Below are 13,335 nucleotides of genomic sequence, written 5' to 3' on the forward strand. Positions count from 1 at the left end.
AGACACCTGGAATTCACTATGTAGCCCAGGCTAGTCTTGAACTCACAACAATCCTCCTGCCTCAGCCTCCCAACTGCTGGGATTACAGGCGTGCGCCACCACGCCCACCTCTGGCTGTATTTCTTTTTTCTTTTCTTTTTTTTTTTCTGTACCAGGGATCCAACTTGGGTCTTTGCGCTTGCAAGGCAGGCAGTGGAACCACTGAGCTAAATCCCCAGCCTGGCTGTATTTCTTATTTCATCCTATCCTGACTTTTTCAGCCTGTCTCTGCATGCTTACCCCCTCCCACCTCTGCATATTTTTTATTCTCCCCCACCCCATATTGTGTGCACCCACCCTGATGTGAGCATGGGTTAGGCTTCCTTTTAGTGTGAATTTCTGGAGCCTTTTCTTAGCTTGCACCTTGTGCTGGAAGGCTGCCCTGGTTCTCTGCCTCTCTTGGGAGATAGTGTAGTTATGTTTTCAGCACTTGGACCCCTGCCGCTGCCCAGTTCCATTTTTTTTTTTTCAGCCATGCTGGCTTCTTACTTGCCCCAGGCCCCAGGCCCCAGGACCTCAGACCAATGCACATGCTACCTCTTCTGACTGGGTACTCCCCTGATACTTGTGTGACAGATCCTCAGTTCCTTAAGTCTTTACTTGAAGTTTGCCTTAGGCCCTGCCCTGACCCTGGTTTAAGATACTGTACTGCTGTCTTGCCAGCCCCTTTGCCTTAGCCCACATGATAGCTCTCTTACACTTGTCTGAGATGTCTGCGAGGATGGGAACTTTCTTTGGCTGTGGCTCTTGTCTATCTCCAGAGCCTAGAAGGACACTTGAGGGACTGACAGGCATTCAGTGACTGAGTGAGTGAACCCTTTGTGTGATCAGGAGTGTGGGATGTTTCACACCTGGTGTGAGGCAGGGTAATGTCGTGTGCCTGTGTGCCCTGGGGTGAGGCTGGAAAAGAGAGGGCTGTGTGCCGGCGGCAGAGGTGGGTGAGGAGGCCCCTGGGTAGAGAACATGACTTACCAAGACACAGGAGGTCAGGGTGGGAAGAGCAGATGGACAGATGCAACAGAGCATTGATTCTGGTTAGGTGGGCTGGGTGGGGGACAAAGTGGGGAAGAGTTGATGGGGGTTCTAGCATTTATAGTTTGAAAGTTAGATAATGGTTGCCCATTTTATTTTGTTTTTTTGGTACCGGGGATTGAACTCGGGTCCTTGTGCTTGCAAGGGAGGCCACCGAACCGCTGAGCTAAATCCCCGGCCCTGGTTGCCCATTTTGACCCATTTTGACCTGACTGAATCACTGGAAAAGAAGGTGGGTCTAGTTTCTGTTCTGCTTTTGTTCTTTCCAAAAGCAGGCTCTGATCTCACCTTGCTGCCTAAGATGCACCCTGGCAGTCCAGATGCCTGGAAGAGGAAGCCCTAGGTCTGGAGCATGGCATGTGGTCCCTGCCTGTCTGTCTTGTGTTCTCTTTGGCCCCCTTGCGGTTGCTCTAAGATCTTGCTGTCATGCTGCTGGTCACTCTGATGTGTTAGGCTCTGTCCTATGGGTCTTTGCGTGTGCTGTTGCTTCCTGAGTGATTTTATTTGTGTTTCCATTTTTCCTGAAACTTTGGCCCATGTCTCAGGGTCTGGGAAGCCTCTCCCTGTTCCTACCAGTGTTGCAGACCTGGCCTAAGGCACCATATGCTTTGTCTTGGGCCAGGGCTGTCTGCCTTAGTGAGTGCTAGGCCCCATTATGACAGGGAGCATGCTGGCTTTTGGCCCATCCACTCTTCTTCAAGTTTTGAGTTTTTCAAGGGAGAGCCCTTTGACTTACCTTCAAGGTCTGGATGTGGACAGCATGCAGCTATTTCCAGTGTTGCAGACCTGGCCTAAGGCACCATATGCTTTGTCTTGGGCCAGGGCTGTCTGCCTTAGTGAGTGCTAGGCCCCATTATGACAGGGAGCATGCTGGCTTTTGGCCCATCCACTCTTCTTCAAGTTTTGAGTTTTTCAAGGGAGAGCCCTTTGACTTACCTTCAAGGTCTGGATGTGGACAGCATGCAGCTATTTTTAAAGCTAAATCTCTAGCCCAGTTTTTATTTTTTAAATTTTATTTTTTTGCCAATTTCCCAGCTAGCTTGGTCGGTAGAGCATGAGACTCTTAATTTTATTTGTTTATTTTTTAGGTACTGGGGATCAAACTCGGGACCTTGCACTTTCAGGGCAGGCGGTGGCACCACTGAGCTAAATCCCTGGCCCAAATTACTTTTATTTTTGAGACAGGGTCTTGTTGTGTAGCCCAACTTCCTTGCAAACTTGGGATGGTTCTCCTGCCTCATCCTCTCGAGGGCTGGGATTATAGGCATGAGCCACCATGCCTGGGTTCCTAAGGGTTTTTGTTTTCTGTTTTTTGAGACAGAGTCTTGTTAAATTGCCCACACTGGGCTTGAACTAGTGACTCTCAGCTAAGGATTTTGTTTTATGTAAGAACATGAGTTTAGATGGGCATGGTGGTGCATGCCTGTAATCCCAGCACTTGGGAGGCTGAGGCAGGAGGATCGCTGTGAGTTCGAGACCAGCCTGGGCTACATAGTGAGTTCCAGGTCAGTCTCAACTACATAGTGAGACCCTGTCTCAGAAAACCAAAAAAAAAAAAAAAGAACATGAGTTCTCCTTGGGTGACTGAGGCAGGAGACTCACAAGTTGGAGGCTAGCCTGGGTTACATAGCAGGTTCAAGGCCAGCTATAGTCCACATAGTAAGACTCTTAAAAAACAAGAAAGAATTCCTGTATTTTTTTTTTCAAACATACGTTAGAAACAGGAGGCTTTTTTGTTACTCAGGCCTGAAGATTAGAAGTCAGTGCATCAGTGTAGAGCTGTGCGATGCAGCCTTGAACTCTGAGTCTTTTTCCCTTCATTTCACTGCACCCTCACAGCAAGAAACTGGATCCCTAAGCTTTGTAGTAACTGGGGGGAAGTCACCAGGCTCTCTGTGGTGGAGATAGGGCTCTTGCAGGGCTAGTCTCTGGCCTGGGCCCTGTGAACCTACTGTTCTGCTTCTCAGGGAATTTTTTTTTTTTTTTTTTTTGGTGGTACCAGGCTTGAACTCAGGACCTTGTGCTTGTAAGGTAGGTGCAATGCCACTGAGCAAAATTCCCAGCCTGCTCAGGGAAGTTTTAAGCTGTTTATATATGGGTGGAGGGTGGACTGTTACATTTTTGTATTTCTCTCTGACATTTCCTTATTCATTGCACAGATAACTGAGTGGTATCAGCCTGTGGCAGTGATCAGTGATAATCTAGAACCTATGTCCTTGGTCCCCTGGAGTTTACAGACTGGGAGGGGATGGAATAGGGTGAGAGGACAAAGACCTTCTCTTTGACAAACCTGTTAAATAGCCTTCATTTACAGGAAGTATAGATGGAAGAGGGACGTGATACGTGGTGCCACAGGGTTGCCATTGCAGATCTCAGAACATGGGAAACCTCAAAATCAGCAGCCTGTTCCCTTCCACGGGGAGAGAGAGCAGGGCCTATGATGTGAGCTTGGAGACACACTGACTGAGGCAGTGCGTTGGGCTTGTTTGCATCTGTGTCTGTCTGGAGACGTGAGTACGTGCTGCTGTGGCATGTGGGGCGATTAGCGTTTGGAGTGCGCGTGTCTGGGAGTACCGGTGACAGGGCTAGCGTGCGTGAGGCCCTGGGTTCCATCCCCATCTCCACCTCCATCTCCACCTCCTAGGAAGAAAGAATTTGAAACACTGAGATGTTTTGTTAAGAAACTGGCTCTTTTCTTCGTTACAGTAGTTTTTCTATGTTTAAAAAAACAATCCCTAACTTGTAGAGGTACAAGAAGTATTACTGATGCTAGACCACCTGGGGATAGGTATGTGGCTGGATCAGGACTAGCCTGGTTGACTGTGGTGTATGTATGTGGGTTCTAACTATTCTGTTCATGTTTGTATTTATTCAGAATTTCCAGTGCCACCGACTTATGAAGGAGACATGTGGTTTTATCTAGTAGGGAGGTTGTTATAGTAACAGTATCAGGGAGCCAGGGATTTGGCTCAGAGGTTCTGCCGCCTGCCTCGCAAGCACAAAGTCCCGAGTTCGATCCCCAGTACAAAAAACAAACAAACAAAAAACAGTATCAGGGGAGCCTTCCTGTTGCTGGAGCAGGAGATGGTGCTCAGTAGAGAGAGGTTTGTTGGGGATTCAGGAGGAGGGAAGAGCCTGTGCCTTGGCCCCACAATAGGAGAGAAGCAGCCTGGTGTGGCTGGTGCAGAGGGTGAGCCTTCCAAGGTTCTTGGCTGTGTGTGGGGTACCTGACATGTTTTTCAGTATTTTCATCTTAAAGGGCTTGCTTGGGCTGGGCCATGAGTTCATGTCCCTTGGAAAGTGTACCCCAGAGTCCTCTAGGTTGAATTGTTTATGGGGAAGGATTCAGGAGTCTGCAGTTATTCTCTTCAGGTTAGAATCTTCCCATTGTCCTGGCTGTGCGTGATTAGTAGGGTTGAAATCTGGTGTAGCTGTGTGAGTTGCTTTGGTCAACGGAAAATGAAATGTCACTTCTAGTGGGAGTCCTAAGAGATATGCATTATCATTTTCCCATTTTCCTGTTTCTCATTGTAGACATGATGGATATGTACCATGAACAAGAAAGAATCTTTGAGATAAACCAAGGTCAGGTTTGGGCCTGTTCTGTACCATTTTGTTCAAGGGTTGTCAGAGTCTGACTACATCAGTCACCTGGGGACTGGTTAGAAATGCAGTCTCAGGTCCCACCCTAGACTCGCCGAGTCCTGTGCTCAGGTGTGGGATCCAGCAGTCTGTGTTGTAGCAAACCCTGCGTGGGGTCCTGATGCTCTCCCGTTGAGAGCTGCTATCTGGAAGTTTCCTGTTGCTAAGCCATTTAGGAGACTTGCCTTGGACCTGATGGCTGGCCGGCCTGGAAACTGTGCAGTAGAGTAGGTGAGCTCAGCTGGGAAGTGCCCTGGAGCAAGGGTGAAGGTTGTGTTGTTTGGGATAATGAGAGAAACGTAGGGGAGAGCGGTTAGTAATTGCCCCTGAGATTTTGTCTGCCAGAACTGGGGTGGGAATGCTGTCCATTATCCAGATAAAGTTTTTTTTTTTTTTCCCCCTGATACTGGGGATTGAACCCAGGTCCTTTGTACTAAGACACATCCCTATTCTTTTTTTATTTTGAAACAGAAACTCGCCAAGTTTCTTGTTATCCAGACTGTATCAAACTCAAAATCCTCCTGCCTTAGCCTCAGAGTATGAGATTACAGGTGTGTGCCACCCAAGTATTCTTTTTGTAAGCAGTTACATTTATTTCAGTTTCCAAGCTCAGAAACAAGAGAAAGCCCCTGAAGAAATAAAAACAATTTGTTGACTTCCTTTGGTCAAGTATCAGTTTTTCAGTGAAGCCTACATTGGACCCCTACCAGTTAAAATTGTACCCTTCTGCTCTCCGGATCCTCTTTGGCTGATTATTTTTCCTATAATCTTCCCATTTGTTGCCCGTGCCTGCCCTCCCAGTGGAAGCTCTGTGGTGGAACAACACTTACTCTCTTCGTGTCTGGTCCCCAGAGTTGAGCTTAGCATGTGTGAGCCGAAGGAACCATGTGGGCCATGGTTGGTGGCCAGGTCAACACCCAGGACTGGACAGTGGTGGGAGGGATGTGGGCCATCAGAACTGTCAGTGCTGGTGTGGCCTGGGCATTGCTGAGCACTGCTGGGCCTGTGTGGTGGGTCCTATGGCAGTCCTTTTCTGTTTGTCCCTGCTGCTCCTATGTAGCTTGTGGTGGAGGCTCAGACACTGCGAAAGCTGGGAGAAGCTCATCTGACTCGAGGCAACTTACTCTTCCTCAGATGGGACAGAAGCGTGACACTCAGTAGTACAAGAGTACCACAGTGTGGTCTCACAGGATGAGATGCTGGGGCAGATGCAGGGAGAAATAGGTTTTCTCCTTTTCATTCTTTATCTGAAATAAGTTGTGTACTTTATTTGTGGAAGACAAGTTAGGATTATATGTCGTGTTAATAGTTTATTGGGTTCTTTTTTTTTTTTTTTTTTTACCTGGGATTGAACTCGGGCCCTTGTGCTAGTGAGGCAGGCGGTGGAACCACTGAGCCAAATCCCTGGCCTGGGTTCTTTTTTGTTCTGAAATCTGCAAAAAGAAAGTATCTCTTTAAAATTCAACCCCATATAGCTCTTTAGAAACAAATGGGTGATTCTTATTTGTTCATTGTCTGCCTTGGGAAGCTGTGCTCAGGGATATTTTTTCAGGTGTAAGTCTGTCCTCGGCTGTTGTAGGGACCTCAGGGAATGTGACTGAATCATTGAAGCGCAGATGTCAGGCAGCCAGTGCCCTTTCAGGCCCTGCTGCAGATCAGGGCAGTGGTACTGAGGGCTGCCGGCTGGTTTGGAGGAAATAATGCTAGGACAAATAGAGTACGTCTTCTCCACTTTGTAGCGAGTGTCCTGGTCATCACCGTAAATTGATAAACTTCTGAGAAAAGGGAAATCTTTCTCAACGGCCCATTAAAAGTAGGGGTGTGTGTGTGAGTGTGAGTGTGAGTGTGTTTATTTTACTAGAAATTCAACCCAGAGTTTCATCCCTCTGAGGCAAGTATTCTACCACTGAGCTACATGCTCAACCCTTATTACATTTTGAGATAGCATCTTGCTGAGTTCCTCGGCTGGCCATAAACTTGTGATCCTCCTGCCTCAGTCTCCTAAGTAGGTGGGATGACAGGCAAGAACTACCATGCCTGGCAAGAATGTATTTTATTTTAATTTATGTATTTTTTGGGGGGGGGTTGAGACAGGGTCTCACTATGTAGTTGAGACTGACCTGGAACTCACTGTGTAACCCAGGCTGGACTTGAACTCACAGTGATCCTCCTGCCTCAGCCTCCCAGAGTGCTCGTATGGGTGTTACCACACCCAGCTCGTTTTTTTTCTCTTGCTCACCATTCCCTGTTTTCCTTCCTCACCTGAATCCCCTGTTGGTGCTGTCTTCTGAGGCTGAACTTGTGCTCCTGGGTTTGCTCATCCACCCCTCTGGTGACACACCTGGTAGCTGTCTTAAAGTGTGGGAAGCAGCATCTTTTGAAACCTTGCATGCTGTGTTAACTAGGTGTATCGTTTAGGTTGGAAATAATTTTTTCCTCAAAAGTTTGAAGGCATTGCTTCATTATTTTTGAGCATCCCATGCATGTATTCTCCTTTAAGAAATGTAGTGCTCTTCAGACTTGGAATTCTTACCTGTGGCCTGCAATCTGAATATCCTCTCTGGAGGCCACAGGGGCCTGTTTGCATTCACCCTGATGGGTCATTTTGCTTATGGGACAATTCTTACTTATTTCTTTCATAAGTTTTTGTCTTTTTTTTATTTTTGGAACTCCTATTATGTGGATGTTTTATTGACATATCTTTCTATTTCCCTTTTCTCTCTTGTATTTCCCTTTTCCTTCCCTTTTCATTTCCTCTTCACCTTATCCACTTTCCGGCCTCTCCATCCATCTTTCCAGACATATTTTCCTTCTCTCTTTCCTTATAGCCCTTCTTCCTGTCTTTTTTTTTTCTTTTGTGGTACTGGGGGTTGAACTCAGGATTCTCACACTGAGCTATATCCCCAGATCTTCTTTTTTTTTTTTTAACTTTGAAACAGGGTCTTGTTAAGTTGCCAAATTGCCAAGACTGGGCTTGAAGTCATGATCATTCTACTTCAGCTTCCCAGAGTGCAAGGATTACAGGGTTGGGCCAGCACATCTGGTGGCTTCTTCCCATCTTTTTTTCTCCTCTTCTTGGCAAGCCTGTAGGGGACACATAGTATCTGGCTGTTTTTTTTTTGTTTTTTGTTTTTTGTTTTGTCTCATCAATTACAAATGCTATTATGAAGAGTGCTGTAATTTTTAATTACTTTGGAAATATTTTTACATTTTCATAGTATTCCTTTAAAGGTCTAAATAAGAACTTTTCAGTATACATTTACATGCCTCAAGTTAAAATATGTTTTAAAAAATCTCCCTGCTGAGTGAGCTGGAGTGTTTCGGTGGTAGAGCACATGTTTCAGTGCTGCAGAAAACAAAAACAAAATCCCACAGAACAAAGTGTGGTTCAACTGAAAATAGGAAAACATTTTACAGCTGGGTAACCAGTGCAGCTTAATGTTTAGTACCTTTCTCATTCAACAAAAGATTTGCCTTTTTTGATGGAGCTAGAGATCCATCCCAGGGCCTCACGCATGCTAGGCAAGTGCTCACCATTGAGCTGCATCCCCAACTCCTGCCCCCCTTTCTTTTTTGAGATAAAGTTCGTCATTTATAAACTATTTTATGGTTACAGTTCAGTGGTTTTTAGTATATTCAGTGTTGTGCAACCATTACCACTACCTAATTCCTAAACATTTTCATCATACCAATAAGAAACCCTCTGTCACCACACAGTCACTTCCCATCCTCTTCCCCCTCTTCCCTGGCAACTGCTCTACTTTTTAACTCTATGGATTTGCCTGTTTTGGATGTTTCATATAAATGGGATTATGTGTTACTGTGTCTGACTTCCTTTACAACATAAATCAGTGCCTCACTCTTCCCTATGTGTAATACCCTTTGCATGGATAGATCACCTGTGTATTATCCATTTCTCACTTGGTAAACATTTGGGTGGTTTCTGCTGTCAGGAGTAACCCCACTACAGATGTCCCTGTGTAAGTCTGTATGCACATAAAGTTTCTGCTGTCCTAGTACACATGGCTACTCTGGTTAACTGAGGAGCCATTAGATTCTTTGTCACAGTAACTGCACAGTTTTATGTCCCTACTAGCAGTGCATGAGGACCTCAAGGAGTTGACATACTGCATTAAGAATAAATATAGTAAGCCCGGCATGGTGGCGTATGCCTGTAGTCCAGCACTTGGGACACTGAGGCAGGAGAATTGCCATGAAGTCAAGGCCAGCCTGGGCTACATAGTGAGTTCAAGAGCAGCCTGACCTACATAGTGAGACCCTGTCTCAAAAAATGAATACATAGAGTAAAATGGGGGAAAACCCAGTAATTGGGAGCAAGGAGTGCTTTAGCTTATGTACCATCCAAGGTGAAGATGGGTCTGAGGGAGGGAAGCAAACCTGAATGCTCTCAACTTTGGAGGCCAAACAAAAAGGGAAACAGGTCAGTCACACAGTTCTTCTGTAGGTGTGTTTTTGCAGGAGAATCAGATGTGCTGTGAGTTAATCCTAAGCTTAATATGATAAACTTAGGACAAAATGTCAGAGTAACAGTGGTCAAAGCCTGGCACCTTGTTCTGTACACCCTGCTCCATTCCCTCGATGGTGACTTGTCTAACAGAGCAGAGGTTCTGCTGCCTTTCAGTCACAGCTGTACCAGAATGCGTCTCGTTGTTGTGGCGTGAGATGTTAGAGAATGAGGAAAGCTTAGGTAAGTGCAAATCATGCTTTGCAAGTGTGGATTTTCATTGAAATCTGTCTTCAGCTGCCTGAGGAGGGCTTGGTGCTCGGTCCCTGTCACCATCTGCCTCGGAACTGTCCTGTGGGCCTCCCCCTTTCCCGGTGTTGATACCTTCCAAGGTGATGCCATACTTGGAGTCACAGAGTGACCAGGCGGGCTGTGGCTGACAGCCAAGGGTGAGCACCCCCAGTGGGAAGGGTGATTTTCCTACCCTCCACTTCCTGCCCTCTGTCCCTGATATGTCACATCTATATTTCTTAATTTCTCTTTCTCTTGCCTAGAGCATAAGCTCCAAAACATGAGAGGCATTTTGTTTATTTATTACTCTGTTTTAACCCTGGAACAGGGCCTGGTGTTCCATAGCTTTTGTGAGCAGTGGCCGCTGCTGCCCAGGTCCATTTCCCTTTGCGGCAGTGTCCCTGCTCCAAGTGGTCCAGTAGGGCTGCTCAGCACCCCCAGACACTTAACACAGACATTCATATGGTACATAGTCTGTGAAGTTGAAGTGATTCGTTGTGGAATTCCTAAACACACTTTAAAAACAGTCATCTTCTGGCCAATAAGTTGATGAAAAAAGTTCAAAATAACATTGAGAATTTCACCCCAGTGAATAACTGCCCCCCCCCCCCCAGTGCTGGCAAGGTTACAGGGGAAAAGGAACCCTTACTGGTGAAAATGTAAATTAGTACAGACACTGTGGAGAAATCAGGAGGCTTCTCAGAAACTAAACAGAGCCACCATCTGACCCAACTGTGCCCCCCTCAGAATACACCTGAAGCAGTTAAAGGTAGCAAACTGGGGACACTGTTTAGTGTGGCCCAGTGCAGCCTGCCTCGCTGCTCACCAGCAGGTGATTGGATGAGGAAAATACATCCACACATGGAGGATTAGCCAGCCGGAAAAAGAATGAAATTTCCATCTTTTGCAGAAAAATGGGTGGATGTTGAGTGAAGTAAGCCAGACTTAGACAAATACTGTGTAGATTCTCTCTAATATGCGGAATCTAAAAATGATGACAAGAATGTAGAAGAATGTCTGTAATTTTAGACAGTAAGAGAAGGGGACAGTATAAGGGTAGGGATATCTGTGTGTGTGTGCGCACGCGCGCAGTGCCAAGGCTAGAACCCAGGGCCTCACACGTGGAGGGAAGCACCACTGAGCCACATGTAGAACCAGGTTGGACAACTGTAACTTATCCCTTGTGTTTGTCTTTCTAGGTTTGCACTTTTTAAAATGTCTTTATTGTCATTTAAATAGGAATTCTTAGAAGGAATGAAGATAAGTGTGGAGAAGGAAGCCTCTTATTCTTTTTCCATATAAAAATTATACAGTTTTCTACAAATTTTTTGTAATTGCCAATTCCCTCACCTGTATGCTTTCATTTTGAGATGGGTCTTCCAGTGCTTCATGATGGGTGATAGGAAAGCTGGGCCTGAGGTTTGAGGAGGAGTCATTTTCCCTTTTCCCTCAGCATGGTAAGGAGACCACCGCTGCTGAGGCTGAGCTGGGGTCTGGTTACTGTCACTCTTGCTGAGTGTGGGCAGTTACTTGGGTAGTGCTGGGATAGGTACATGGGTTTTAAGATTTTCCTTTCTCTTGCCTTTTGTGCTCTGTGGTTGCAGCACTATGGGTTAGGTGTTGGTTTGTTTTTATTGTCTTGCTCAGAGCGCAAGGAGCTCTTTTAATCTGGAAACAAATTCTTGTGCTTGCAAGGCGGGTGGTGCAACCACTGAGCTCAACCCTGGCCCAGTTGTCATCCTTTTGAAAATCCCCTTTCCTGTGCTCTCTGGTTTCATCTCCTAGAACACCTTTGGAATGTAAGTCCCTTGGAAGTAGACTGTTCCCTTCACCACTAGGGGAGGAGCATGGTGGCGACATGTTAAAGTGTCACATGGGCCTGGTGCTGAGGCTCAGCGACAAGTACTTGCCTAGCATGGATGAGGCACTAGGCTCCTTCCTCAGCACTGCTGAGCCAAAAAAAAAAAAAAAAAAAAAATTACACACTTCTGTGGGGTTAGGCACATTGACGCCGTCTGCATCCGCCACCACTGCCTGTCTCTATCACTTTCGCAAGCCCAAAGGAAAGCTTTCTCTGTTAAGCACCAGCTCCCAGCAACAACCGTTGTACTTTCTCTTTCTGTGATTTTCACCACTGGATTCCTCAAGTAAGTGGAATGAGGCAGTATTTGCCTGCTTTCCTCCTTTTTTTTTTTTGGTACTGGGGATCAAACTGAGGTCCTTGCGCAGCGGAGCCAACCACGGACCTAAATCCCCAGTCCTCCTTCCTCCTTTCTTCCCTTCTTTCCTCTGTTCCCTCCTTTTCCCTCCCTCCCTCCTGCCTTCCTTCCTTTCTGTCCCTCCTTCCCTCCCATTCACACTGAAGACTGAACCCAGCCAGAGCTACATGCTCACCTATTTTTCAGGGTTTTTTTTTTTTTTTTTTTTTTTTTTTTTTTTTTTGACTTTTTTTTTGGGTTTTTTTTTTTTTTTTTTTTTTTTTTTTAGATTTTGAGACAGTTGCTAAATTGCTCCTTCTGTGCCTAATTGCCTAATTTGAGATCTTCCCAGCCACAGCTTCCCCAAGGGCTAGAATTTCAGGTAGTACCTCTACACTTAGCTGTATTTGTCCTTTTGTTTCTGGCTTCTTTCATTCAGTACAGTGCCCTTAAGGTTTACCCAGCTATGTGTCAGGACTTCCTTTGAGGGATGAGTAACATTTCATTGAATGAATAGACCATATTTTGCTGGTGGATTCATCTTTTGTCTATTTTGGATAACATTGTTATGAACATAGATGTGTTCGTATCCCCTCAAGACCCTGCTTTCTTTTGGATTGGTGTTTTTGTCCAGTGCTGTAACCCTGGTACCTACAGTGTAATGTCTGGTACACAGTGGGCATTCTAATCATTTGAGAGAATGAAACATGAATGTTATGTCTCTTAGTCCCACTTAAATATTTTTCATCTCCTTATCAGCTTTTTCTTGGTGATTTACTCAGATTTATCTTACTACATTTTTAGCTATGTCTAGTATGCTACACTCAGTTCAACAACTGAGTTTATTTCAGTGCCTGTTTTTTCTGAGTCTGAAGTTATGAAAACAGTAATTTCCTGTTCCTATTCTGCAGAAGGTCTTCCATGGTACCCTGGACCTGGCTCCTGGGAACCCCTGTAAGCAGGCGAGGGCTATGTTGCCAGGCCCAGCTTCTCTCGGCAGGGAGGTCCCAGGGGCTCCTGGGAGCAGTATTTGTGTTGCCTGGTAGGGCAATGGGCACCACCCCTTGGGGGCTGGTCTTGACATCAGTCCTTGCCTGGGGTTTTGGAGTCACAGTCTTCTGATGCCAGGGTGTGGGGTTCAGATTCCCAGGTGATTCCACTCCCTGAGGCTCCTGCTGTTCCTCGGCAGCCATTGTGTGGAGTTCAGTGAGGTTCACTGCCCCAGTGAGTGCCTGCCTGGGAACCTTTTTGTTCTCCTTCATGTTCAGAAGAACTGGAGGCCAGTTTGCTGTCCCAGCACGTGGGCTGAGAGGTTACTTCATAAGCTGCAGTCAGGGCGCAGCTCTGTGTCTGAGCACTGCAGCCAGTGTCCCTGTGACTCTTGAGCCGCTGTAGGCTCTGCAGAGAGCCTGTCAGGCTCAAAGAGGTGCCTGCCTGGGGTTCTTTTTTGTATTCTATCCACTGTGGATAGCCTGCACCCCAGAAGGCTTGGGCTGTGGTTCCATCTTTATTTTTTATTTCTAGAGCTGGGGGCTTCCTTTCTTGTTTTGAATTAGGTATGATAGCTACCCTTAGCCACCTTTACCAGAAATCTTCTATTTTTCTATTAATGTGGTAACAACATTAATAAAGTTCCTGATTTTTTTTTTTTTTTTTTTTTTTTTTAAA

At 46.0% G+C, this 13,335-nt stretch overlaps 1 protein-coding gene across 1 annotated transcript in view; it reads left to right on the forward strand.

Annotated features, from left to right (window-relative positions):
• Nsd2 (nuclear receptor binding SET domain protein 2) overlaps positions 1-13,335 on the forward strand; it is a 74,291-nt gene that overhangs the window by 4,542 nt on the left and 56,414 nt on the right. The window lies entirely within an intron of this gene.

The sequence above is a fragment of the Fukomys damarensis genome, unplaced genomic scaffold (assembly GCF_012274545.1).
Source record: "Fukomys damarensis isolate Sample0158 unplaced genomic scaffold, DMR_v1.0_HiC HiC_scaffold_35, whole genome shotgun sequence".
Lineage (NCBI taxonomy): Eukaryota > Metazoa > Chordata > Mammalia > Rodentia > Bathyergidae > Fukomys > Fukomys damarensis.